Source organism: Tursiops truncatus, chromosome 1 (assembly GCF_011762595.2).
Source record: "Tursiops truncatus isolate mTurTru1 chromosome 1, mTurTru1.mat.Y, whole genome shotgun sequence".
Lineage (NCBI taxonomy): Eukaryota > Metazoa > Chordata > Mammalia > Artiodactyla > Delphinidae > Tursiops > Tursiops truncatus.
In genome coordinates this window covers 124443254-124470305 of record NC_047034.1, presented here as the reverse complement: position 1 = coordinate 124470305, position 27052 = coordinate 124443254, and the positions used below count along the sequence as shown (strand labels likewise).

At 35.9% G+C, this 27052-nt stretch overlaps 1 long non-coding RNA gene across 1 annotated transcript in view; it reads left to right on the top strand.

The window, feature by feature from the left end:
- Positions 1-26791, top strand: part of LOC141275857 (uncharacterized) — a 65680-nt gene extending 38889 nt beyond the window's left edge. The window contains exon 3 of the long non-coding RNA XR_012324324.1: positions 26679-26791. This is a non-coding gene — a long non-coding RNA (uncharacterized lncRNA). The remainder of the gene's footprint in view (positions 1-26678) is intronic.
- Positions 26792-27052: the final 261 nt, after the last annotated feature.

Here is a 27052-nt window from a genome sequence, read left to right as displayed (position 1 = left end):
AGATATGACTGAATCAAACAGTATGGAGCTTATAGGTTTTCTACTATGACATTAAAGATTATAGAGCTTATATTTTTCTATCTTCTCAATAAAGCAAGTAGCAAAATCCCTGACATAAAGTAGGACTAAGAAAACCCTCCTTCTCTGTCTACAAAAACATACTTCCACCTACCCTTAAGGATCATTTAACCTTTATTAAACCTAAAAGTAATGTTTACCATTTATAAAGCACTTTTTGAAAATTCAATTAATTCTCATCACAATCCTATGAAATATGTATTACTACATTCCCTTCTTTATAGATGAATATATTGGGACTACAGGAAGTTAAGTAATTTTTGAAACATCACATACCTCAGCAAGTATTTGCTAAAGAGACCTTTGTTCAAAATCCCATACTTCTTCCAGCACGTTTTTTTATAATGCCTATAATTTGCTTTAAAACACTTCAACATAGTTAACGTGTGCCAGTTATTTTTAGCTCTAGGGGCGATTAGACAGTACCATGCTATCAGGACTTTAGAGTCCAGAGGTCTTCAACTAGCAGTATGATAAAGGGTCACATTCCAGAGATAGCAGAGAAACACATCCTCTGCTATCAACACCTAATCCACAACTGATAGTTTACTAAGTGGGCAGTAGATATAAAAATGGGTTTTTACTGATGAAATTAATGTTGTTATTATCATCATTTTTTTTAAATTTTATTAACATCTTTACTGAAGTATAATTGCTTTACAACGGTGTGTTAGTTTTTGCTTTATAACAAAGTAAATCAGCTATACATACACACATATCCCCATGTCTCCTCCCTCTTGCATCTCCCTCCCACCCTCCCTACCCCACCCCTCTAGGTGGTCACAAAGCACCGAGCTGATCTCCCTGTGCTATGTGGCTGCTTCCCACTAGCTATCTATTTTACATTTGGTAGTGTATATATGTCCATGCCACTCTCTCACTTTGTCCCAGCTTACCCTTCCCCCTCCCCGTGTCTTCAAGTCCATTCTCTACAACTGCATCTTTATTCCGGTCCTGCTCCTAGGTTCTTCAGAACCTTTTTTTTTTTTTTTTAGATTCCATATATATGTGTTAGCATATGGTATTTGTTTTTCTCTTTCTGACTTACTTCACTCTGTATGATAGACCCTAGGTCCATCCACCTCACTACAAATAACTCAATTTTGTCTCCTCTTATGGCTGAGTAATATTCCATTGTATTCATCATTTATTTTTAAAAGGAGACTTGTTTGAAAAATTGAAAACATTCAAGATATGTGGCTTAGCTAAACCATCTTTGCTTGTTACTTGCTCCTCTCAGAGACAATATCCATGCTTTTGATCCCCTAATTGGTCATGTGTCCAGTTATTGGTTTTGGAAGAATGTCTGGATTGCATGATGCCAATTAGATGGATTCCTTGTCTCAGGAATTTTGCCGTGTCCTTATCAAAACCACTTAGTGACGGACTCACCTAGAGGACATAGAACTGGGGATTCTGGTTTTTTTGGTGGTACGCGGGCCTCTCACTGTTGTGGCCTCTCCCGTTGCGGAGCACAGGCTCCGGATGCTCAGGCTCAGCGGCCATGGCTCACGGGCCCAGCCGCTCCGCGGCATGTGGGATCTTCCTGGACCGGTGCACGAACCCATGTCCCCTGCATCGGCAGGTGGACTCTCAACCACTGCATCACCAGGGAAGCCCGGAACTGGGGATTCTTAAAGTGTAGAAAACAGATTGTATGAACCCCTTCTGTATCAGCTTTCCTAATAAATAGTAATCTAATAAATGTCCATGTAGGGGACAGAACTGAGGACTAATTCATGATTTGCTTTCTTTATAACCCGGCAGCTATATTATGGGGAGTAAGAAACACCAGCTAGCTCTGACTTTACTGGCAGCTCCTTTTATCTGTGACCAAATTGGTATAGGTCAGTTCTCAATCACACTACATATCTTCTCATGAACACCATGCAGCAGCCTTTCTTGAATGCTGGTCTTTGTAACCCGAGATTACCCGTGTGCTAATATTGAGGACAGTGACATTGTGACTAGAGCATGATTTTTTTCAAGGCCTTGAAATGCTTTGAACATATATCTGAGCTCTGTAAATAGTTGTATAAGCTAGAAATTAACTCCTTGAGAATGTTTCTTCAGATGCTTTAGAGTCCCCTGATTCTTTCTATAAGGCTATGTAGAATGAGAGATTCTACTGCTATTTTAAAAATTAATGTTCTTTATCTGCAGCAAGCGCACAGACAAAATATTGATACTTAGTAATAAAAAAAAACCTCTTAGCAATTATACAAAGTCCATCTTTAGACAGCTTTACAAATATCAGCTAATTAAATTTTACTAAACATAATTTATTTATAAGATAATAAACATATGGTGGAAATAAGAAAAACAAAGCATAGTCATAGAAAATTACACCCAAATCAAATGCTAATTGATTGAAATTACTTTTTCTCCTTATAGGGTACGTACCCCCACCATCTTCAATATTTATTTTATTAATTCATGAAAGTTGGATAAATTTATTCTGAATTTCACATTTTTAGTATGCCTTAGATATTGCTTTCAATTATCATAACCGTCATTTCAAGGGAAAAGACTTCTTTAACTGTTATAGTAAGATACAATTTTGAATAAAAAATTAAGCTGCATTGTTATTGAAATCAGGCATAAAATGTAATTTTCCTTTGGTTTTCCACCTTAGATGCTTTGATGCTCTGATTACCACCAATTTTTGTCTTTCTTGTTATGCTTTCCAAACTGGTACTATTATTGTGATGGTGAATCTTTGTTGATGGCAGAAATACTCAATTTTGCAGCACCAATCAAATTAAAAATTTTTTATACAACTTCACAACTTCTCTCTCCCTGTTTGCTTCTCTCTCTTTCTGGTCATCCTTCCCACAGTGTCAGTAATCTGTAGAACAGTGAGGTTTGGCTTTCAGGTTAGAGATAAAAGACTTATTAAGCTTAGAGTTTAGGAGGATTTGAAAGAGTTCTTTGTGTTGACCATTCAGGGCACCACCAGCTTAGGCTCTCTTCTGAACACTGCCAGCTCACAAGGTTAGAAAATGTTTTTCATCCCATAATTTGTGAGCCGATTGCTAGTTAGGGAATTTCAGAACTTGTCTCTAGTAAGCTGACCAAAAAAAAAAAAAAAAATCATAACATATTAAAGGGGGTCCCACACCTGCAGAGAAAGGACAACCAAAAGATCAGATGGCTGACAAAATATAGCTGCTGGAGGAGAAAAACATCAACTTGAATAGAAAAGTAATACAAATACAAGACTATTCAGATTAAACACAGAAATTACTTTTTGGAAATAAAAATTTCACCATTAAAACATGATTTCCAACTAAACAATTTGATAAGTAAAGTGAAGAAATTGTGACCATTGTTGAGACCTGAATTAGTATCCAAAAGATCAAATAGAAGAAGGAAAGAAAAGTTCAGAGCAAATATTTTAAAGTGCAGATATGGATGGAAAAGAGGCTCTGAGGATAGATCCAGGATATAACATACCAATAATAGAACTTCCAGAAAAAGTGAAAGGAACACATGTAGGGGTTACACTAATTTAACAACCATTTAACACAAATATCCCTGGACTAAAGAAAGACCAGATTTTATCATTTTAAAAGATGCACTGAGTTGCTGGTATGAGTGATAAAAAAAAAGGACATGTACCTAGGCATTAAAATTTCTAAATTTAAAGATAAAGAAAAAAAAATCTCTTAACATTTCAAACAGAAAGAGCAAACTGACTGCAAAAGTAAAATAAGCTAGAAGATGGTGGAATAATACATAAATAAATAAATAATACATAAATAAATAATAAATGAGTCAGAAATAAAAATTAAAACATTAGAAACCTATATCTGACCAAGGTATTAATACATAAGACCAAAATAGATAGATAGATAGATAGATACAGATACTCAAGAATTCAGAATATGTGTTCCCTTACATAGGGTAATATATAATTTATCATTCCAATTGAGGGTGAAAAGTGCCACTATTAATAATTATTCTACAATAACAGGCATAAACTAGGACTTGCTAGGAAAGCTGGAGGGGGATATAATTTATCATCCTAAAGGAAAGTGAAAAATGGCATTATCAAATACTTCCACCAAAACAAGTAGGACTTCCTAGGAAAATAGGGATGAATTGTCACTACCCATATACCACATTTGAGAAACATTCTGAAGAACTTGATCCATTTAAAAATAAAAAAGAAGAATCAGGAGATAAAGCTGAGAACTCAGGATCGGAAAAATGAATCAGGAGGAAACAAGTGGTGAGCAATAAAACTAACAGTTAAATTTAAATAAATAGTGACAGATCCTTTGAGAATGAATGTTATGTTTAACATTTCAAGAATGCAATGTTAAATGAAGTTCCTGAAATATAGGAAGCATATTCAAGATAAATTCTAATAATAGTACAGAAATAAGAGTAATAATATGTCAAAAAGAGTTGGAGTAAGAATAGGAAAAAGAGGGGAAGTAAAGTATTTTTATCACTTATCTGTAGGGGGAGAGAGTATGAGAGTATAGTTTTAAGTGAGTAGAGGAGAAGTAGTGCAGTCGAGTGCCCAGAATTAACCAAATTTGGGGTTAAGGGCACAGTCCTTAAGTCAAAACTTCCAAGTCTGTCTGGTTTCTGACACCAGCCAAGTCACAAGTTTAGGGTTCTCAAGGGCCATCCTCTCTTCAGACCAGCTTGATACAAATTTGGGGGTCTCCACAGAATTCCTCAGAATCAGTAATTTGCCAAAACTCACAGAATTGAGGAAAGCATTATCCTTATAACTGCAGTTTTATTGTAGCAAAAGTGTACAAATCAGAACCAACCAAAGGAAGAGATATATAGGGCAGAATGGGGGGCTGAGAGGATTCCAAACATGAAGATTCCACGTCCTCAGGGATGTGTTACCCTCCTAGCATTGATGTGTAACAGTATATGCATCCCATGAAGTTCATCTGAGTTTGGCATCTAGAGTTTTTACTGAGGCTTCATCATGTTGGCATGATTGATTGCATTATTGCCCACTTAGTTGAACTCAACTTCCATTACCACTACTGTTCCCTGGAGGTCAGGCTGATCGCATGTTACTCAAAGTCCCAAGCCTCTAATCAATCACATGGTTGGTCTTCTGACATGGCCAGCCCCTATCCTTGTTAGTATAAATTACCTAGTGGCCCACCATGAATCATCTCATTAGCATAAATGATCAAGTGTTATCAGAGGGGCCAACCATGAATAACAAAGTAACTTCTATTACTTGAGAAATCATCAGGGTCTAAATGTTACCCTAAAGGAACCGGGGACAAGGGCCATACCTCTCTTTGGGCTGAGACCAAAGTTTTTATTATACAGAATCGTTTTTGTGGAGGAATTATTTGGTAACATTTTCAGTTTATATTATAGAGGCATGTACCTGAAAAAGAAATGGAAATATATAGCACAACTTATAAATTGTACAGGGAGAAAATATGTATGAAATTGCTGAGCTAACGCACCAAAAATAAATTTAAAAGATGAACTATTGGTGAATGGATAAAAATGGAAGTGATGTTTACAACTCGCAAATAATTCCCTTGAAAGGGAAGGTCCTGTCCGCTCATTTGTTCCTTTTTCCATCCAATTAGCTGGAATGTGGATGTGATAGAAGATAGAGAGCTATTTTAGAATACAACATGGAATCTGTGAATTGAGAAGATAGAAGCCCTGGACTTAATAGCATTTAGCCACAAATTCAACTGTGGATCACCTATCTTGATATTTGTGAGATGGGAATATATATTGTGTGTATTATAGATTACCCATATCCTATCTAGTACAGCTTGGAAAAGGGATACTAAGGAATTGCTATAAGTAGATAACCATAATGGCAATAATAATATCAGATAAGATGGCATTTAATATTAAAAGCACAAAAATGGCTAAAATAAGTCATTGTGTAATGAGACCCAATATGATGACATAATAGTCATAAATGTGTATACTCCAAACAATACAGCACCTAATTACATAAGCATAACTGTTAAAAAACATAAGAATAAAGTGAAAAAAAGATAGAATTGTGAATTTATAACAGACTTCAAAATACCTCTCCAAAATTAAAATGATTCAGTAGACAAAATCTTTAAAAATAAAGACTATGAAGACTTTAATGATGTGATCAATAAGCTTGATTTAATAAACATAAAATATTATAATCATTTAATAAATAATATCTAGAATTTTATTTAGTATGGGTCTGCATAAAAATGTCCTAAGATTTTTTAAAAGTCAGGATTTTTTAAGGGTGGATTTTCTGATTATGAGCCAATCAAATTAGAACTAAAAATCTTAGCAACTTGAAAGACACTATTAAATAACTCAGATTAACAAGGAAAAAATCAGAAGTGAAATTAAAATTATCTATAAAACAAGGAACAGGAGAACATCTTATATCGAAACATAGGATACAGAAAGAGCAATTCACATGGAGAAATGTATAGCCTTGAGTGACTACATTTTCAAGAAATGATGAAAAATAAAGGAACTTGGTACATTCTAGGGAATTAGACATGCAAAGCAAACAAAAATAAGGAGATGAAACTAAGAGGCAAAATTTTCACATTAATATAATGAAAAAGATAGAGAAAAGGATTTTTAAAAAAACTAAAAACTGGCACTGTGAGAAAAATAATTACTTTGATTAACTTATAAATATACTATGAGCTTGGAAACTTAGAAGAAATCCTATATTAACACGGATCAAACGTGATTGATTGTTTCCATGGCAGAATGCTTTCAATTCTATTTAAATTTCTCCAGGTTTTCACTGTGGTAACTATTTTTAAAAAATTAACAATAGGCAAAAACCATCTGAAAGCTGAATTCAAACTGTATGTCAACAGTTTGCAACTTGTTGTGTATAAGATTCCTTAAGGTTGCAGTCCCAACTTTTAGCATATATATCAGGTATGTTAGGTAAAATATCACAACATTGTCATATAAAAATAATCAGCCTCTCTTTGAGCCTAACATTTTTATTTCAGTATACTTCTGTTAATATTACTCAGAGCTCAGTATTCCATTTTTAATTTCAAGGAGAGTGGCATTGCATTGACTTCAAGAGTGACAGAAATGAAATAAAATAAAATTTCTTCTTAAAAAAGATGATAGTTTCATAAAGATGAAAGGGATAAACAAGGAAAAGTTTACTTAGTGATTGTCAGTTCTAAACCCCCAAATTATACTTTTCAACCACTTTGTGGGATTTGCAAGTCATGGTCTTGCAAATGTACATGTACATGTCATGAGATGTTCAATAGTTTGATTGAACTATTCTTTCCCTCGTTAACCAACAGTTATTACAGAAACCCAGAAATCAATATTCTGGTTTATTTCAGCCAGGTAGGATGGAGTTAGGGTTTACTTCACATGGCTTTCAAGCCAATGACACTCATCTTTCTCATGAATTCCAGGTGAAATTCAGAATTGCCAAGGATTACACCATAGCAGATTATTTAGGGATGTGGATTATTCACACACATCTTCTTGAATCAGTTCCGTAAAGATGATAAATGGCTAAAACCATGGTGCCGAAAGGAAGAAAAGGACAAGGTACAATCTATGAACAAAAATGCAGGCCATTTAGCTTTATGTGTAACTGTGTCCAAGTGCTTTGCCAGAGGAGAGGAAGGGCTTGGAAGGTAAATAATGAGTCCAGAGATTTAAGCCCCATCTGTTCAGACAGGCTGAAGCTCACTGGGATGACAGTGTTTATGCTGGGCATTGATAGATGTCATCTCAATTGGCTCTTGACATGAGAGATAGTTGAGGATGTCTGAATTAGAAATTGATCCCAGGATCCTGAACGTGAGCCAAAAGCAGTGTTCATGAAAACACTGTAGTAAAAGAAAGCTGGTGTCCTCTTCCCCCTGTCCGCTCCCTCTGAAAAAGAAAAGAAGAAAAAGAAAAACAATAAGAAGAAAATGTAGAATGCTACCCAAGTCTAGAAAATGTCAAAATAGCAGTTTCCTTTGTGTAATTAATAATTATTTGCATATATTTGACCCACGTGTTCCTTTCTGTCACATTTATTTTATTTTTATTGTTCTTAAATGTTAGTTTTACATTATGAAAAGGAATTTATACTCAATATTGCCAATATCTGATCATTTATTTTATTCATCATTTAATTTATTGTTTTGTTTTTAATAATGTGACAGACATAATATTCCATTATTATTTTAGTTTATATTTTTTTAATTACTTGTGAGATCAAGTAATGTTTAATATACTTCCATACATTAGTGAATCAGTTACTTACTCTCTGATATTTGTTGGTCCAGGTTTTATTTTGTATATGTCTTAGCATATAAGGCACTGCAATCAGACCTATCCAGTCCCTGTCACCTGTAAATTGTATGGCCTTTGACAGTTTTCTTAATTCCTCTTATTTCAATTAGTTGGCCAGTTAAATGGGAATAATATTGGTATGGTATTATTTACCTCTTGATTCATAGTTACATATATTTTTAACCAAAACAGGCACTTGAGTCATCTGTTTCCCTTATTTTCCATAATCAATACTTAACTAGCCTTTGTTGGTTTAACCTCTAATATCCTTTTGTCATATTTCAGTGAATCTAAAATCCCATCAACTGTAACATACACCATTACTTTAAGTACCCATAACAGAAAAAATGCTGCCAATGCATGCATTGACATATTGCTTGACTTAAGAGTTCTAGAGCACCAGGTTTTTTCACACAGTATTGTCATCATGAAATTTGGCTATATACCATTTCTAAGAGAATTGCTCTGTTATCTTTTGGATTTTGAAAATTTCCATGCACTTACACAGGCCATGGCAATTGGATAATTAATATAGCACAGAGACTATAAGAAGTATCCTGATTTCAGAGACGTTAAACTTTTTTCAAGTGTGCCTTAGAATTTCAAAAGACAGTATTTCTCATTATCTCCACTGCCATCAAAATAGTCTAAGCTGTAATCATTTCTTAGATAATTGAAATAGTTATTGAAGTAGTCCATTTGCATTCACCCTGCCCGCCTTCTTCTATCCAAACCTATCTCCACCTAGTAGCTAGACAGTTTGAAAATCTGATAATGTCACCTGTGCTGGGTCTTCTTCCTATGGCTCCCTTCAATGGCTTCCTGTTGTACTTAGAATAAAGACAAAACATCTCTATCGACCACATTTTGCATGGTCTGGCCCCCATCTCTTCTCCAGCCTCATCCTTCTCTGCTTTTCTTCACTCTGCATTCCAGAGGGTAGAGCACCTCTGTTCCCTGCCTCATCTTTGCACATATGTGCTCTTCCCTCTGACCAAATGCTCTTCTCCCGTTTAATTAAGTCATCTTTGTCCTTCAGATCTCAACTCAAATTATTTCCTCAGAGAAGCATTCCTTGACCTCTTCAGTCAGGTTTAATTACTGATTAAATTCATCTATACAGCAGTTGACACAGTTACAATGGTATAATTATTTTTGTGATTATTTGTTTAGAATATAAGCCCTATAAGGACAGGGACCATGATGACTTTTGTTCCTCACTATATTGCCACCAACTAGCACAAGGTCTACTAAAGAACAGATGGTCACCATGTATTTATTGAATGCATGAGAAAATAAAGAGTTCTTATTAGGGCTGAGTGTGATAATGCAGATTATAATAGTGCAGTATTGACTCTTTCATAGTAGGCATTTTATAAATCTTAGCTCTTATTATTATAGTCGTTGACTCTCATTCTTCATAGGGCATCTCTGTCTTCTCATCTACTTTTAAAGAGTTCACATGCTCTATATATCTTCACTAATTTCAATGTGTTTGCAGTGCAATGGACCCAAATGATCTCTCTCAGTTGTAAAACAATTGTACCTGCCCTGCAACATTTGTTTTCTTGGCATCAATTATACTGAAAACTACTGAGTTGAGAGCAAATCAAGTTATCACTGTCTATTAAAAGCCCAAGATTTGAGGCTTCTCTGGTGGTGCAGTGGTTGAGAGTCTGCCTGCCGATGCAGGGAACACGGGTTCGTGCCCCAGTCCGGGAAGATCCCACATGCCGCGGAGCAGCTGGGCCCGTAAGCCGTGGCCGCTGAGCCTGCGCGTCCGGAGCCTGTGCTCCGCCAACGGGAGGGACCACAGCAGTGAGAGGCCCGTGTACCGCAAAAGAAAAAAGAAAAAAAAAAAAAAGCCCAAGATTTGCATCTCTAGAAGGATGAGAAACAAAGGGCCAAATTTGCCTCCATTTGAGAAGCACAAGTCTGTAATCACGGTTCGTCTGTTTTTGTTTTGCTTTGTTTTGTGTTTTTTCCTAGTAAAAACTGATGAGGATAACAGGTTTGCTAAATAGATTGTTTAATAATGCTACTTAAGGAATGCCAGAGTTCCATTTTAATCATCTCTCTCCCCAAAATATATGTATTTCTTTGCTCAAAGGCCAACTCTACTTTTGCATTACTTTAAAATTCCTTCTGTACAAATACCATGAGTATAGAAAAGGTACCTATAAAAATGTCCCACTCAACACTATCATTTTTGTGCATTTGCCTCTGGTTTAATTGGAGTCTTTGATGGCTACTTCTTGATCATCACACATTTATTGGCCATGCATTGTGGGTCACGAACAAGATTAGGTATTGCAAGGGACACAGAGGAAGAATAGAGGCACCATAAACTCTCTCAAGTTCCTTCTTTTTTCTTCGTTAACATCTCCCAATACTGGAAAGCCATTTTTCTTTGAGAATGGGCAGAAAAGATTTACTGTTTCAGTTAAGAGCTAGCTAACCAAAGTCAAGTTTTTAAGCAACCTAAGTCTCTAATTTTTCAGCTGTAATAATATTGTAGATATCTGTGGTAGATTGCATCATTGTCACCAAATCTTTATCTTCTTTGTATCCATGTATTTTGCCATATGCCTCTGCAGTTTCTTCCACTAAGTCTAAATATGTTCCCGAGCTCCATTGATGTTGGACTTGCCCATGTAACTTACTTTGGCTGAAGGAATTTTATAAGGTCTGATGAGAAAAAAGGCTTGACATTTGCTTGTGTTGGGCTGGGTGGGGTTGGGTGGGGTTTGCTCTCTTGTGCGTCTGTCATAGTCATGAGAAACATATACTCAAGTTAGCTGAATGGTCCAAAGAGAATGAAAGGCATGTAGATCATATCTGGATGATCCATGGCTTGCAGCCAATTCTAGCTGAGACTGAACTAGATTAGCTGGCTCCCAGTCTGTCTCAAAAATCCATGAGTGAGAAAAAATGCTTATTGATTTTGCCACGCGTTTTTGGTATGGTTTGCTATATACCAATAGCTGACTAAGACATACCTCATCATATTTTTTTAGATAATTAAGAAAGACATGATATATAAGGTACCCAATATAGTAGGACGCTGAATAAACTGTACAGAATAGGTAATGAAGGAAAAGTTCATAATCCAGTAAGAACAAAGAGTATTGGCAAAGTGTTTTTAGAGCTCTGAAATCAATAGAGAAGCATTTGACATTCTTCTCTACCAACTCTGTGTCCTTGAAGAAGGTACTGAACTCCTATAAGTCTTGGTTTCTTCACCCATAAATTGAGGAAGATAATGGCAAGTAACTCAAAGTGTTTTTTCTTTTATTGAAGTGTAGTTAACTTACAATGTTTCTGGTGTACAACAAAATGATTCAGTTATACATGTATATATGTCTCTCTCTCTCTCTCTATATATATATCCTTTTTCTTATTCTTTTCCATTTTAGTTTATTACAAGATATTGAATATAGTTCCCTGTGTTATACAGTAGGACATTATTATTTATCTGTTTTATATATAGTAGTTTGTATATGCTAATCCCAAACTCCTAATTTATCCCTCCCCTACCCCTTCCCCCTTTTGTAACCATAATTTTGTTTTCTATGTCTGTGAGTCTGTTTCCTCATAGTGTTTTAAAGATTCAATGAGGCTATGCTTTTGAAGGGCTTTGCAAAAATGTGATTCATTGTAAGCTTTCAATAAATGTTAACAATTGTTATTACTATATTATTATCATTATAAGTATTTATTAATCATTATCATTATTATAATTGCTATTTTAATAGGTTCTTTAGGGGCAGAAAGAGTATTCAATTTCAGAAATATTGGCCAATTACATTTTCTTTTTATTAACCTACTTCAAAAAGGTTATCAAATCCAGAATTAACAACCTTTTTTAAAAAATAGATACAGGGCTTCCCTGGTGGCGCAGTGGTTGAGAGTCCACCTGCCGATGCAGGGGACACGGGTTCGTGCCCCGGTCTGGGAAGATCCCACATGCCGCGGAGCGGCTGGGACCGTGGACCATGGCCACTGGGCCTGTGTGTCCGGAGCCTGTGCTCCGCAGCGGGAGAGGGCACAACAGTAAGAGGCCCCCGTAACGCAAAAAAAGATACAATTTACCTATTGTTCAGTTTGTTTACTTTGATAAAGATTTCAAAACTCACAATATATGTAACCCCTAGTAGTTTGACTTCTACTATCCTCTTCAAGTTTCTTTGCACTATGTCTGGTTAGTTAGTGGGACAAGATCATGAATGATACTATTAGGATCATTCTATTCTGTCATCTAAATCTGGTAATCCCTCTTGTCCGGAAATCCTATTGATATGTCATGGCTTTTTGTTTAATAGCTATACTAAAATGAATATTTTTCTTCATAGGAAAGATCATTTCTAAATATTATAGCATATATTTATTTATTGTTTTAATTTTTTTTGTTGTTGTTAACATTTTGCCACATTTACTTTCTCTCTCTCATGTATGTGTGTGTATACACCCATTTACACACAAATATACAAACATATATGTATACATATACACATACACATAAGACTTTTTTGCCAAATATTTTAAAGTTGCAAACATTGCAATATATCACCCCTAAATTCTTCATCATTCTTTCACCCCTAAATTCTTCACCTTATCCTAGGAATAAGGAATTTTCCTACACAATCCCAATAACCGTTATCACATCAAAGTAAATGAACACTAATTAAATACTATCATTTATTGTTAATGTTTTTCTCTCTCACTAGTAAGTAAGGTCTCTGAAGGAATGGAGCTTGTCTTCCTCACTGCTACATCTCCAAAAACTAGAACAGTGTCTGACACATAGGGCTCACTCAGCAAATACTTGCTGAATGAATAAATGAACTTACATTAATAAAAATGGTTAGAATTTCAAACATTTTTACATGAATTATTTCCTTTAGTTCTCATGGAAGCCCTAAAATATAAGTACTATTAATCCCATTCTACAGATAAGAAAGCTGAATTTTCCAGTTATTTTTTTACTTGGATTAGACCCATTTGCAAAGAACCAAAATAGAAAAAAAAAAAAAAAAGAAAAAAACATTAGTGTACATAGAGAAAATCTCCCAAGTGTAATTTCTTATTCAAAAAGATTTTTACTGCAAACGAGTTTTTAAAAAATAGGAAAAATATTTCATGAATCATTCATCTTCAGTGGATGGTTTTCTTCTACATTCAGGTGAAGTCTTTCTTTCTTGTTTTCATACATTTATATTTTGGGATCATTGAATCATAGCTGTTAGAGATGAACACAACTTCAAGAGTCTGGTTCATTTAGAATCATGTATTTTTTGTTTTGTTTTGTCTTCTTTTCTCTTGAGATCTCTCAGTTTGGAAGGGAAATTGGTTTTCCATGGATCGCTGAACCAGCCACATGGCTTTTACTTGCCCGGGCAGCATCACCTAGAATTTAAAGGCTGTGACTCCAAAATATGATTTATTCAATGAAAATAAAGTAGTGAAGTAACCAAGTAGCCACTGAGTTATTTCAGACTAGAAATGTAAACCCCCAAAATACAAATTTCCCAAGGGAAGTTACATGTCTTTTTTGTGGTTCCTTAATCAGATCACACAACAGTCTGGACACAATCACACTTAAAATGAATTCAACTGAATGAATAGTGACTAGCAGCTGAAGACAAATTACTGAACCATTTTGTTCAAGGCATATGAATATATATCTTAGACATTTTGCTGAAACCAACATAAAGGCAGTGGAGTGTGTTGAATTAATTTCGAGAAGTGATTTTTCATTGTCTAATTGACCTGTTATGAAAATGCAACCTGCACCACGAAAAGGGTGATTCTAGCTTAGATTCTAGCTCTAGAATACTGGAGATTCTAGCTCTTCAGCATACTGGTTAGCAAAATAGCTCTACAGCTAATCAAATAGATTTCCCAGAGAAACTGAACTTTTCATCTGAGGGATAGTGTGCATTTTGCTTGTCTCCCAGAGCTGAAGGCTTAATGCTCAAAAAAGGGAATATACCTTTCCCCAGAGGATTCAGTATCTGAATTGGTTACTGTAGTGTTTTATTCATTAGAACTCATTAGTTTCGATGAAATAAACCCATTTGAACTAGCTGAAGTGAAACAAGAGAATCTATGAGATTCTAGGGCTATTTCCCAGAAACTGAGAGCATGCAGTCCAGTGGACCTCCAGAGTTACTTAGGTTGTAATATGGCTCCTGTTATAAACTGGTCAAGACAAGAGTCCATTGCTGAACTTCCTGAGCTCTAACAATTCTCTCCACTTGCCGCTATTCACAGCAGTTCTTAGCTTCAATGCTGCAATTATTTTTCTAACAGTCTAACACCTTTGTTTTCCCTCAGTGCAAAGTGTTTGAAGCTTCCTTGAAAGAGAAATGACAAAGGAAGCTCACCTCTCCTAGTTAATGTGAATCTTTCCTCTCTTTCTTATAAGCTCCAGAAAGCAGGATATTTGCCGTCTTCAAATTATGGACAATTACACTTGCAAATAATTGGACTAGTTAACCCTCTCATTACTGTCTCTCAGTCTGGGAGGGGAGAACAGCTTCAGCCTCAAAGAAGGTTTCCTCGGAGCAGAAAAGCACTTCAGCAAAGAAGGCTTATGACATGACCAGGTCCCAGAAGTCATTAGGTGCCTGTCACATAGAATGACTTATTATTTGCTCTACCTATAATTATTCCAGACTGACATTTTATGTATGTTGAGGAGGATTAAGAAAAAATAAATATGCTAGGAATTCACATCTTGAGAAAGAATGATATATATAAACAAACAATTCATGCCAATAAAACCAAAAAAGCTATTGAGAAATTTGTGACATTGAAGTAATATTCACACTGACAATCAATAGCAGTTGTTGTCCCTTCAACATGAAAATGTTGAAAGATAAATATCGGTGCCTCTTATTACTGCCCTGACTGGAAATATTTATTGTTTAGATTAGTGGATAATTGAAAATAACTTACATATACTTATGCGTCCAATTCCAATCACAGTCTCAGAGGTAGGTAGTACCTGGTAAAAGGATCCTCAGATTTCATCTGCAAGAACAAATAGTATCAGCTATAGGCTAAAGATCTGAATTCACTAAGGTATTTTAGCTCCATTTTTAGTATTTTAAATAGAAGGAGGATAGCTTTGGAGTTGAGCACGCAAAAGTTTGAATCTTTGCCATATTTTAGTTGGATGGCATTTGACATATTTCTAAAATCTCTGAACTTCATTTGTGAAGTTCAGGGGAAATAATAACCACTTCATAGAATTATTATGAGGAACAAACGGAGTATTGCATGTGTATCAGTGAGTAGAGTGACACACACCAGACAGACAGCAGAGAGACTCAGTATATAGTAGCTGTTACTAGTGATACTATTATATTAGAAAATAACAGCCCTATACTATAATTAATAGTTGTGCTTTATAGCATGTAGGGTCCTGGAGGAACTGAAAACCCTGATTTCCAAAAACGTCAGTACACTTACTAATTTTTCTTACCTACATTATACACAAAATAATTTCAAAATTATAACACCTGTATTATTATCAGGAACAATATCATTAAATAGAAAACCCAGGAGAGTAAGAAATCAAATACCAAAAAAAAGATTTGGAGTTTCAAAATACACACATAAAAAGTAATTCATTTCAACCAACATTAAGTCAGAAAATGTAATTGAAGAATTTTTATATGCCCACACTTGCACACGTGCACACACACACACACACACACACACACCCCTATGAATAAACTCAACCAAGAACTTTGCAGAACTCTCTGTACAGATGAGGGTTTCTCGGTCTTGGCATGATTGATATTTTGGACTGGATAATTATTTGTTTTAGTGGTCTTCCCTGTTGTAAGATGTTTAGCAGCATCCTTAGCCTTTATTCACTAGATTTTAACTAGATTCCAGTAGCACCTCCTTTCCCTACCCTCCCTGCAAAGTCATGACAATCAAAATTGTCTCCAGACATTGCTAGATGCCCTGGGAAGCAAAACTGCTGGCAGTTGAGAATCATTGGTATAGACTATATCATGAAAGAACACTCAAATGGAGAGAATGATAGATTTCTTTCATGTTAAGCTCAGTACTATACAAATGTCATTACTCTTTGGTTTTGAAAAGTTTTATAAAATATTTTTAAGGAAAATAACAACCAAGAAGAATAAACAAAGTATGTGGACATATAATTCACAAAGAAAGAGATAATATTTATTGGCTAATAAATATATAAATGAATTTTCTAACTCATTAATAAGGAAAATAAAAACATAATTAAATAACTAGATAGTATATTATTTAAAACATCGATGTTAGTAAATGTGCTTTGAAATAGATTTTCACCTTTCCTGCTGGTGGGAGTGTGTATTGGTGTGAGATTTTTCAGAGGGCAAATTGACAGTAACATCAAAACGTTTTAAAAATATGCATCTTATTTTATGCAGTAATTTCACTCTCACAAATGTATTTATCCTTCACAATTAATTAGATTTAGATATGTGCAAAAATATTTGTAAACAAAGGTTTTTTTGTGATGTGATATTTAAAACAGCAAGGATTAGGAATACAAAAAATGTCCAAGAACAGGAGTTAGATAGAATAATTATGGAATCACCATTGAATACAATATTATTCCTCTATTATTAGATTCCTGTATTATTAATAATATGTGGTTATTACAACATATACCTTTAATAAAGTGATGTGTGTGTATTTGTATATATCAATATGAGGGGTTAAGTTTCTCAGGAAGCAGACTCAGCAGTCTCAGAGATGGAATTTGGTATGTTGGATATTTCTTAAGGAGGGGCCTTGGGAACAACATCTGTAGAACAGAGAAAAAGGAAGCAAAAGAAGAAACCAACCTATGACTTATACCCAATGATAATCTTTTTTTGATGCTTAGGGAGCTCTGGAGCTAAAATGACAATTGAATGTCCCAAAAGATGGACCAGGACTTTATACCCATGCATCAATCAGCTATTGGATGTAGGCTTTCAAAGAAAGGTCATGACCTTGGATGGGGATGCTCTTCACACCTGAGGTGGTCCCTGAAGGGGCTGACAGCCCTGTGCTGATGCTAATTCCAGAAGCTGGGAAAACAAGCTTTTATGAAAGGGCCACCTAGATGGCACATCACAGCATCCATCACAGAGCACATGTGTTTTGTCGCTGTGTGAAGAATAAAGCAATATCCTTCTTTCCTGTCCAAGTCCTGAACAACTTGAAAAATAAGATTAAAAGCTCCTCAGAATGAAGGCTAAAATATCACCTTTATTACAAAAAAAGCTGCAGCTGAAGAAAGTGGCATGTGGTCTTTGTAACACTCCAAAATTAGACAGAGCTTCCCATTCGGTCTTCAGCAGAGTTGGGCTGGGATAGGCCTCCCACCAGGTACCCACCTCACTAAGACTTACCACATGGAGGAGCAGAACAAAAAGTGTGCTCCTTTATAGGCGACTGGGTCCCAAGAGAAGGAAAAGAGGAAGGGGCTGGACAACTCATGTGCCAGTTTCCACTTCTAAACCCTCCACTCTGATTTTTCCTCTTGGAGAATAGTGAGAACCAGTGTATAGAGAAACAAAGGAGCAGAGTGATCCCCTAATTGGCTTCCTCCACAATTTTGAAAATATCAAACAACAATTCCGAAAAATCATTTAACTAGTAAGGATACACATGTGGGGAAAAAGATTGTAGGCAAACACAGAATACCAAAAATGTTATATCTGGGTTGTGCTTTTGGGGCAATACAACTGTTCTTTTTAATATATACTTTTAAAATTTTATAAATGTCTTATATTGAACATGTATTTCTTTCATGATCTGGAAAAAAATTAACGCCAGTTTGTTCACAACAGAACAGGTAGTATACAAAACATAGAGATGGTGAAGTAGGGAAGATTGAACTACATAAATAGAGAAGAGAAGAAATAATATGGAGACAAGAAAAGCAAGTGCAAGAGGTTGGGACATGAGTTGAAAACATGGCAGTCAGGACTCTTGTTACTACTGAATGAAAGACAAGTACACAGAGTTAATCAGTACCAGCTACAGTGACTGGTGGGCTGTGTTAGGAAGCGAGGTTCTCTAACTTACCCTTAGAAGGCAAAGTGCTTGACAGCATGGCAGTTACTCTGGCAGTATCCCAGTTTGGATGCCAAAACTTCAAAAATGGCCCTCAGATCCACGAGACAAGTTGAGCCAGAGTTGAGATTCAGGATGCTCTGGACACTTACTTGATTTTTGTCCCTCTCTCCAACACTAGAATGTAAACATCATTGACAGGACTTGGTTAGCCATATAAACCGCTTTTTTCCCCTGTACCTACAACAGAATTCATAATAGGTTATACAATGGTATTTTTTTAAATGCTCAGAAATGAGCTAGATATGACTGTTTATCAACCCGTGAAAAAGAACCCCAACGTAATCTGTAATTCTTAAATTATAACAGTTAAATAACCCCAATTTTTGGATAGGCTTTGTAAAATAGGATTTTAGGGTAAAATGCCCACTTTACACCAAAATGTTTCTGTTAACATGGAATATAGTCTAAAAATGGAAGTTTTTGATAATGAACACATAGGATAGTTTTTATAGCATTGAAGCAGCCTCAATGAAAGATTTTACGATTTCAAATTTTAAAAAGAGCAAGCATCATTGTCATTTTTTCTGTGTGAGTGGTCAGCACCGAATACATAAACAAACACATTCACAACTCATAAACATTTAAAACGTATTAACCAGATAACGCAGCTTTCTGCCCATGCCCTTGCTGTTAATCATTATGGCCATTGTCTTTTACGTTATTGCTAACATTTTATAGCCTTCCTATTCGGGAAGAATTTTATGTTTTGCACTACTTTTTGGGGATAATGCAGCTTATGTCCACAGTGACAAGACCAACATAAATCTACCTGATGCTTAGTTGTGGTTTGAGACAGTGGGTTTAAAGAATCTGTACGTTTTTAATTTAGAATGCCTCTTCAATACAGTCCCCGTAAAACACAGAAACTATAGAAAAGTGACTTTCTTTGTTGTATACATTGATTCTTATGTGTCTTTCACTTATAATAATAAATTTATTAAGTGCTTGCTATATGTTGGGCACTCTTATAAGCACTTTTTATATATTTTGTAAATCTTCATTGTGATACTATGAAAAAAAATGCCATACTTTCCCCCTTTTAATAGGTATAGAAACTGAGAGAGAAGGGTTAGTAAAGTAACAAATGGTTAACACACTTCATCATTTATTCACTCATTTAACATTTAACAAGTGTTATTAAAGGCCCTTTTATGCTAGGCTTTGTTCTGAGGGTTAGGAATAAAACTGTGGACAAGTGGACAAGTTTCCTGCTTTTGGAATGCTTAAATTCCCTTAATAGAGGCAATAAATAAAAACAAATATAAAATAAATAATTTCCAATACTGATACATGCTATGAAAAAAAGTACACATAGTTCTAAATACAGTAGATATGGTAATAGAGTGTGACTGTATTTTACTCTATTATTTATTTATTTTTTTAATTTTTTTTACATCTTTATTGGAGTATAATTGCTTTACAATGGTGTGTTAGTTTCTGCTTTATAACAAAGTGAATCAATTATACATATACATATGTTCCCATATCTCTTCCCTCTTGCGTTTCCCTCCCTCCCACCCTCCCTATCCCACCCCTATAGGAGGTCACAAAGCACCAAGCTGATCTCCCTGTGCTATGCGGCTGCTTCCCACTAGCTATCTACCTTACGTTTGGTAGTGTATATGTGTCCATGCCTCTCTCTCCCTTTGTCACAGCTTACCCTTCCCCCTCCCCATATTCTCAAGTCCATTCTCTAGTAGGTCTGTGTCTTTATTCCTGTCTTACCCCTAGGTTCTTCATGACATTTTTTTCCTTAAATTCCATATATATGTGTTAGCATATGGTATTTGTCTTTCTCTTTCTGACTTACTTCACTCTGTATGACAGACTCTAGGTCTATCCACCTCATTACAAATAGCTCAATTTCGTTAACTTTTAATGGCTGAGTAATATTCCATTGTATATATGTGCCACATCTTCTTTATCCATTTATCCAATGATGGACAATTAGGTTGTTTCCATCTCCGGGCTATTGTAAATAGAGCTGTAATGAACATTTAGGTACATGACTCTTTTTGAATTATGGTTTTCTCAGGGTATATGTCCAGTAGTGGGATTGCTGGGTCATATGGTAGTTCTATTTGTAGTTTTTTAAGGAACCTCCATACTGTTCTCCACAGTGGCTGTATCAATTTACATTCCCACCAACAGTGCAAGAGGGTTCCCTTTTCTCCACACCCTCTCCAGCATTTATTGTTTCTAGATTTTTTGATGACGGCCATTCTGACTGGTGTGAGATGATATCTCATTGTAGTTTTGATTTGCATTTCTCTAATTATTAATGACTTTGAGCATTCTTTCATGTGTTTGTTGGCAGTCTGTATATCTTCTTAGGAGAAATGTCTATTTAGGCCTTCTGCCCATTTTTGGATTGGGTTGTTTGTTTTTTTGTTATTAAGCTGCATGAGATGCTTATAAATTGTGGAGATTAATCCTTTGTCAGTTGCTTCATTTGCAAATATTTTCTCCCATTCTGAGGGTTGTCTTTTAGTCTTGTTTATAGTTTCCTTTGCTGTGCAAAAGCTTTGCAGCTTCATTAGGTCCCATTTGTTTATTTTTGTTTTTATTTCCATTTCTCTAGGAGGTGGGTTAAAAAGGATCTTGCTGTGATTTATGTCATAGAGTGTTCTGCCTATGTTTTCCTCTAAGAGTTTGATAGTTTCTGGCCTTACATTTAGGTTTTTAATCCATTTTGAGCTTATATTTGTGTATGGTGTTAGGGAGTGATCTAATTTCATACATTTACATGTACCTGTCCAGTTTTCCCAGCACCATTTATTGAAGAGGTTGTCCTTTCTCCACTGTACATTCCTGCCTCCTTTATCAAAGATAAGGTGACCATATGTGTGTGGGTTTATCTCAGGGCTTTCTATCCGGTTCCATTGATCTATCTTTCTGTTTTTGTGCCAGTACCATACTGTCTTGATTACTGTAGCTTTGTAGTGTAGTCTGAAGTCAGGGAGCCTGATTCCTCCAGCTCCGGTTTTCATTCTCAAGATTGCTTTGGCTATTCGAGGTCTTTTGTGTTTCCATAAAAATTGTGAAATTTTTTGTTCTAGTTCTGTGAAAAATGCCAGTGGTAGTTTGATAGGGATTGCATTGAATCTGTAGATTGCTTTGGGTAGTAGAGTCATTTTCACAATGTTGATTCTTCCAATCCAAGAACATGGTATATCTCTCCAACTATTTGTATCATCTTTAATTTCTTTCATCAGTGTCTTATACTTTTCTTCATACAGGTCTTTTGTCTCCTTAGGTAGGTTTATTCCTAGATATTTTATTCTTTTTGTTGCAATGGTAAATGGGAGTGTTTTCTTGATTTCACTTTCAGATTTTTCATCATTAGTGTGTAGGAATGCCAGAGATTTCTGTGCATTAATTTTGTATCTGGCAACTTTACCAAATTCATTGATTAGCTCTAGTAGTTTTCTGGTAGCACCTTTAGGATTCTCTATGTATAGTATCATGTCATCTGCAAACAGTGACAGCTTTACTTCTTCTTTTCCGATTTGGATTCCTTTTATTTCCTTTTCTTCTCTGATTGCTGTGGCTAAAACTTCCAAAACTATGTTGAAAAAGAGTGGTGAGAGTGTGCAAACTTGTCTTGCTCCTGATCTTAGTGGAAATGGTTTCAGTTTTTCACCATTGAGGACGATGTTGGCTGTGGGTTTGTCATATATGGCCTTTATTATGTTGAGGAAAGTTCCCTCTTTGACTACTTTCTGCAAGGCTTTTATCATAAATGGGTGTTGAATCTTGTCGAAAGCTTTCTCTGTATCTATTGAAATGATCATATGGTTTTTCTCCTTCAGTTTGTTAATATGGTTTGTCATGTTGATTGATTTGTGTATATTGAAGAATCCTTGCATTCCTGGAATAAACCCCGCTTGATCATGGTGTATTATCCATTTAATATGCTCTTGGATTCTGTTTGCTAGTATTGTGTTGAGGATTTTTGCATCTATGTTCATCAGTGATATTGGCCTGTAGTTTTCTTTCTTTGTGACATCCTTGTCTGGTTTTGACATCAGGGTGATGGTGGCCTTGTGGAATGAATTTGGGAGTGTTCCTCCCTCTGCTATATTTTGGAAGAGTTTGAGAAGGATAGGTGTTAGCTCTTCTCTAAATGTTTGATAGAATTCACCTGTGAAGCCATCTGGTCCTGGGCTTTTGTTTGTTGGAAGATTTTTATTCACAGTTTCACTTTCAGTGCTTGTGATTGGTCTGTTCATATTTTCTATTTCTTCCTGATTCAGTTTTGGCAGGTTGTGCCTTTCTAAGTATTTGTCCATTTCTTCCAGGTTGTCCATTTTATTGACATAGAGTTGCTTGTAGTAATCCCTCATGATCTTTTGTATTTCTGCAGTGTCAGTTGTTCCTTCTCCTTTTTCATTTCTAATTCTATTGATTTGAGTCTTCTCCCTTTTTTTCTTGATGAGTCTGGCTAATGGTTTATCAATTTTGTTTATCTTCTCAGAGAACCAGCTTTTAGTTTTATTGATCTTTGCTATTGTTTCCTTCATTTCTTTTTCATTTATTTCTGATCTGATTTTTATGATTTCTTTCCTTCTGCCATCTTTGGGTTTTTTTTTTTTTTGTTCTTTCTCTAATTGCTTTAGGTGCAAGGTTAGGTTGTTTATTCGAGATGTTTCCTGTTTCTTAAGGTAGGATTGTATTGCTATAAACTTCCCTCTTAGAACTGCTTTTGCTGCATCCCATAGATTTTGGGTCGTCGTGTATCCATTGTCATTTGTTTCTAGGTATTTTTTTATTTCCTCTTTGATTTCTTCAGTGATCACTTCGTTATTAAGTAGTGTATTGTTTATCCTCCATGTGTTTGTATTTTTTACAGATCTTTTCCTGTAATTGATATCTAGTCTCATAGCGTTGTGGTTGGAAAAGATACTTGATACAATTTCAATTTTCTTAAATTTACCAAGGCTTGATTTGTGACCCAAGATATGATCTATCCTGGAGAATGTTCCATAAGCACTTGAGAAAAATGTGTATTCTTTTGTTTTTGGCTGGAATGTCCTATAAATACCAATTAAGTCCATCTTGTTTAATGTATCATTTAAAGCTTGGGTTTCCTTATTTATTTTCATTTTGGATGATCTGTCCATTGGTGAAAGTGGGGTGTTAAATTCCCCTACTATGAATGTGTTACTGTCGATTTCCCCTTTTATGGCTGTTAGTATTTGCCTTATGTATTTAGGTGCTCCTATGTTGGGTGCATAAATATTTACAATTTTTATATCTTCTTCTTGGATCCATCCCTTGATCATTATGTAGTGTCCTCCTTTGTCTCTTCTAATAATCTTTATTTTAAAGTCTATTTTGTCTGATATGAGAATTGCTACTCCAGTTTTCTTTTGGTTTCCATTTGCATGAAATATCTTTTTCCATCCCCTCACTTTTAATCTGTATGTGTCTCTAGGTCTGAAGTGAGTCTCTTTTAGACAGCAAATATATGGATCTTGTTTTTGTATCCATTCAGCCAAGCTGTGTCTTTTGGTGGGAGCATTTAATCCATTTACATTTAAGGTAATTATGGATATGTTTGTTCCTATTCCCATTTTCTTAATTGTTTTGGGTTCGTTATTGTAGGTCTTTTCCTTCTCTTGTGTTTCTTGCCTAGAGAAATTCCTTTAGCATTTGTTGTAAAGCTGGTTTGGTGGTGCTGAACTCTCTCAGCTTTTGCTTGTCTGTAAAGGTTTTAATTTCTCCATCAAATATGAATGAGATCCTTGCTAGGTGGAGTAATCTTGGTTGCAGGTTTTTCTCCTTCATCACTTTAAATATGTCCTGCCAGTCCCTTCTGACTTGCAAAGTTTCTGCTGAAAGATTAGCTGTTCATCTTATGGGGATTCCCTTGTGTGTTATTTGTTATTTTTCCCTTGCTGCTTTTAATATGTTTTCTTTGTATTTAATTTTTGACAGTTTGATTAATATGTTTCTTAGCGTATTTCTCCTTGGATTTATCCTGTATGGACTCTCTGTGCTTCCTGGACTTGATTAACTATTTCCTTGCCCATATTAGGGAAGTTTTCAACTATAATCTCTTCAAATATTTTCTAAGTCCGTTTCTTTTTCTCTTCTTCTCCTGGAACCCCTATAATTCGAATGTTAGTGTGTTTAATGTTGTCCCAGAGGTCTCTGAGACTGTCCTCAGTTATTTTCATTCTTTTTTCTTTATTCTGCTCTTCAGTAGTTATTTCCACTATTTTATCTTCCAGGTCACTTATCCGTTCTTCTGCCTCAGTTATTCTGCTATTGATCCCATCTAGAGTATTTTTAATTTCATTTATTGTGTTTTTCATCGTTGTTTGTTTCATCTTTAGTTCTTCTAGGTCCTTGTTAAATGTACCTTGCATTTTGTCTATTCTATTTCCAAGATTTTGGATCATCTTTACTATCATTATTCTGAATTCTTTTTCAGGTAGACTGCCTATTTCCTCTTCGTTAGGTCTGGTGGGTTTTTATCTTGCTCCATCATCTGCTGTGTTTTTCTGTCTTCTCATTTTGCTTATCTTACTGTGTTTGGTGTCTCCTTTTTGCAGGCTGCAGGTTCGTAGTTCCCGTTGTTTTGGGTGTCTATCCCCAGTAGCTAAGTTTGGTTCAGTGTGTTGTGTAGGTTTCCTGGTGGAGGGGACTAGTGCCTGTGTTCTGGTGGATAAGGCTGGATCTTGTCTTTCTGGTGGGCATGTCTACGTCTGGTGGTGTGTTTTGGGGCGTCTGTGGGCTTATTATGATTTTAGCTAGCCTCTCTGCTAATGGGTGGGGTTGTGTTCCTGTCTTACTAGTTGTTTGGCATAGGATATCCTGTACTGTAGCTTGCTGGTCATTGAGTGAAGCTGGGTGCTGGTGTTGAGATGGAGATCTCTGAGAGATTTTTGCCATTTGATATTATGTGGAGCTGGTCTCTTGTGGACCAGTGTCCTGAAGTTGGCTCTCCCACCTCAGAGGCACAGCAGTAACTCCTGGCTGCAGAACCAAGAACCTTTCATCCACACTGCTAATGACATGGTGCCGATGGGACATCAGACATGAAGGACTCAGGGGGCTTCTGCTTTCAACCACAGAGCTGGAGGTGCTGGCATCTCCCCTCCTTGGGAGCGGGGTGCAGTCCTGACCACCCAGCCTCCAGCTGCCCAGCGGCTGGGGAATCACAAGGTGATATCTATTCTATTTTATTTTTTCTTGACTTATAGTTAATTCACAATGGTATATTTGTTTTTGGTGTACAGTGTAGTGATTCAATATTTTTATAGATTATACTCAATTTAAAGTTATGAAATATTGACTATATTCCCTGTGCTGTGCAATATATCCTTGTAGATTGTTTTGTACATAATAGTTTGTGCCTCTTAAGCCCCTCCTTACCCCTACCCTACCCCTCTCCCTACTGGTAACCACTAGTTTATTCTCTGTATCTGTGAGTCTGCTTCTGTTTTGTTATATTCATTTCATTTGTTCCATTTCCTGGATTCCACATATAAATAATAACATACAGTATTCGTGTTTCTCTAACTTATTTCAGTAAGTATAGTACCCTCTAGGTCTATCCATGCTTTTGGTCCTTCCATGTTTTTGCAAATGGCGAGGATGTGGAGAAAAGGGAACACTAGTGCACTGTTGGTGGGAATGTAAATTGGTGCAGCCACTGTGGAAAACATTACAGTTTCCTCAAAACTGAAAATAGAATTAGACTGTGACTTTAGATAGGACAGTCAAAGAAGGTTTCAATAAGTGAGAGTCTAGCTGAAGCTCAATGTGGAGATAGACCAGGCATAAGAAGATCTAGGTAAAGAGAGTTCCAGCCAGAGTGAAGAGTGAGTAGGAACAGAAAGAAGTCCAGCATACTTGGGGAATGGAGCAGGAGAGATAACAAAAGACCTATCAGTCAGGTAAATCCAGGTCCTCTGACTCTGGAACCTGCACTCTAATGTAATGGCTAACATTTAGGAGATTTTCAGCTACAAAGTGTTTCCAGCTCATCAATGGACCACAAGAATTCTGACACTTAGGCCAAGGTAGTTGCTACTCCAAAATGTGAAATCTCTGAGAATTTTCCAGTGCTTATGTAAAACATACATAAATTTTGCATTCTATTCCCAACGCATCTTTTTTTGTTTTAACATGAGAATATACTCTCCTCCTCTTAGAAATTTTGAATTCTGGGAAGATGAGCTATATTTCTTCTGAGACTCTGCATGGAACCCCCATGGAGCACTTCTGAGCACACCTGGTGTATACAAAACATATCTTGAGAAACACGATTAACATATCTCATGGTAAGTACTAGATAAATGCTTAATGAACAGATGAGTGAACACATTCAGCTTGTTCCTCCCCTCTGAGTACATGGAAGTGTCACAACATAACCTTAAATATCTTGTCCGGAGGTGGTAAATCCTAGTGTTAAGTATACCTATGAGTTGTTTATTAGGTTTGAATTTTGATTCTAGAATTTGCTATCATGCGACCTAGGACATATCATTTAATCTCTATGTGACTGAATTTCGTCACCTGTAATAGT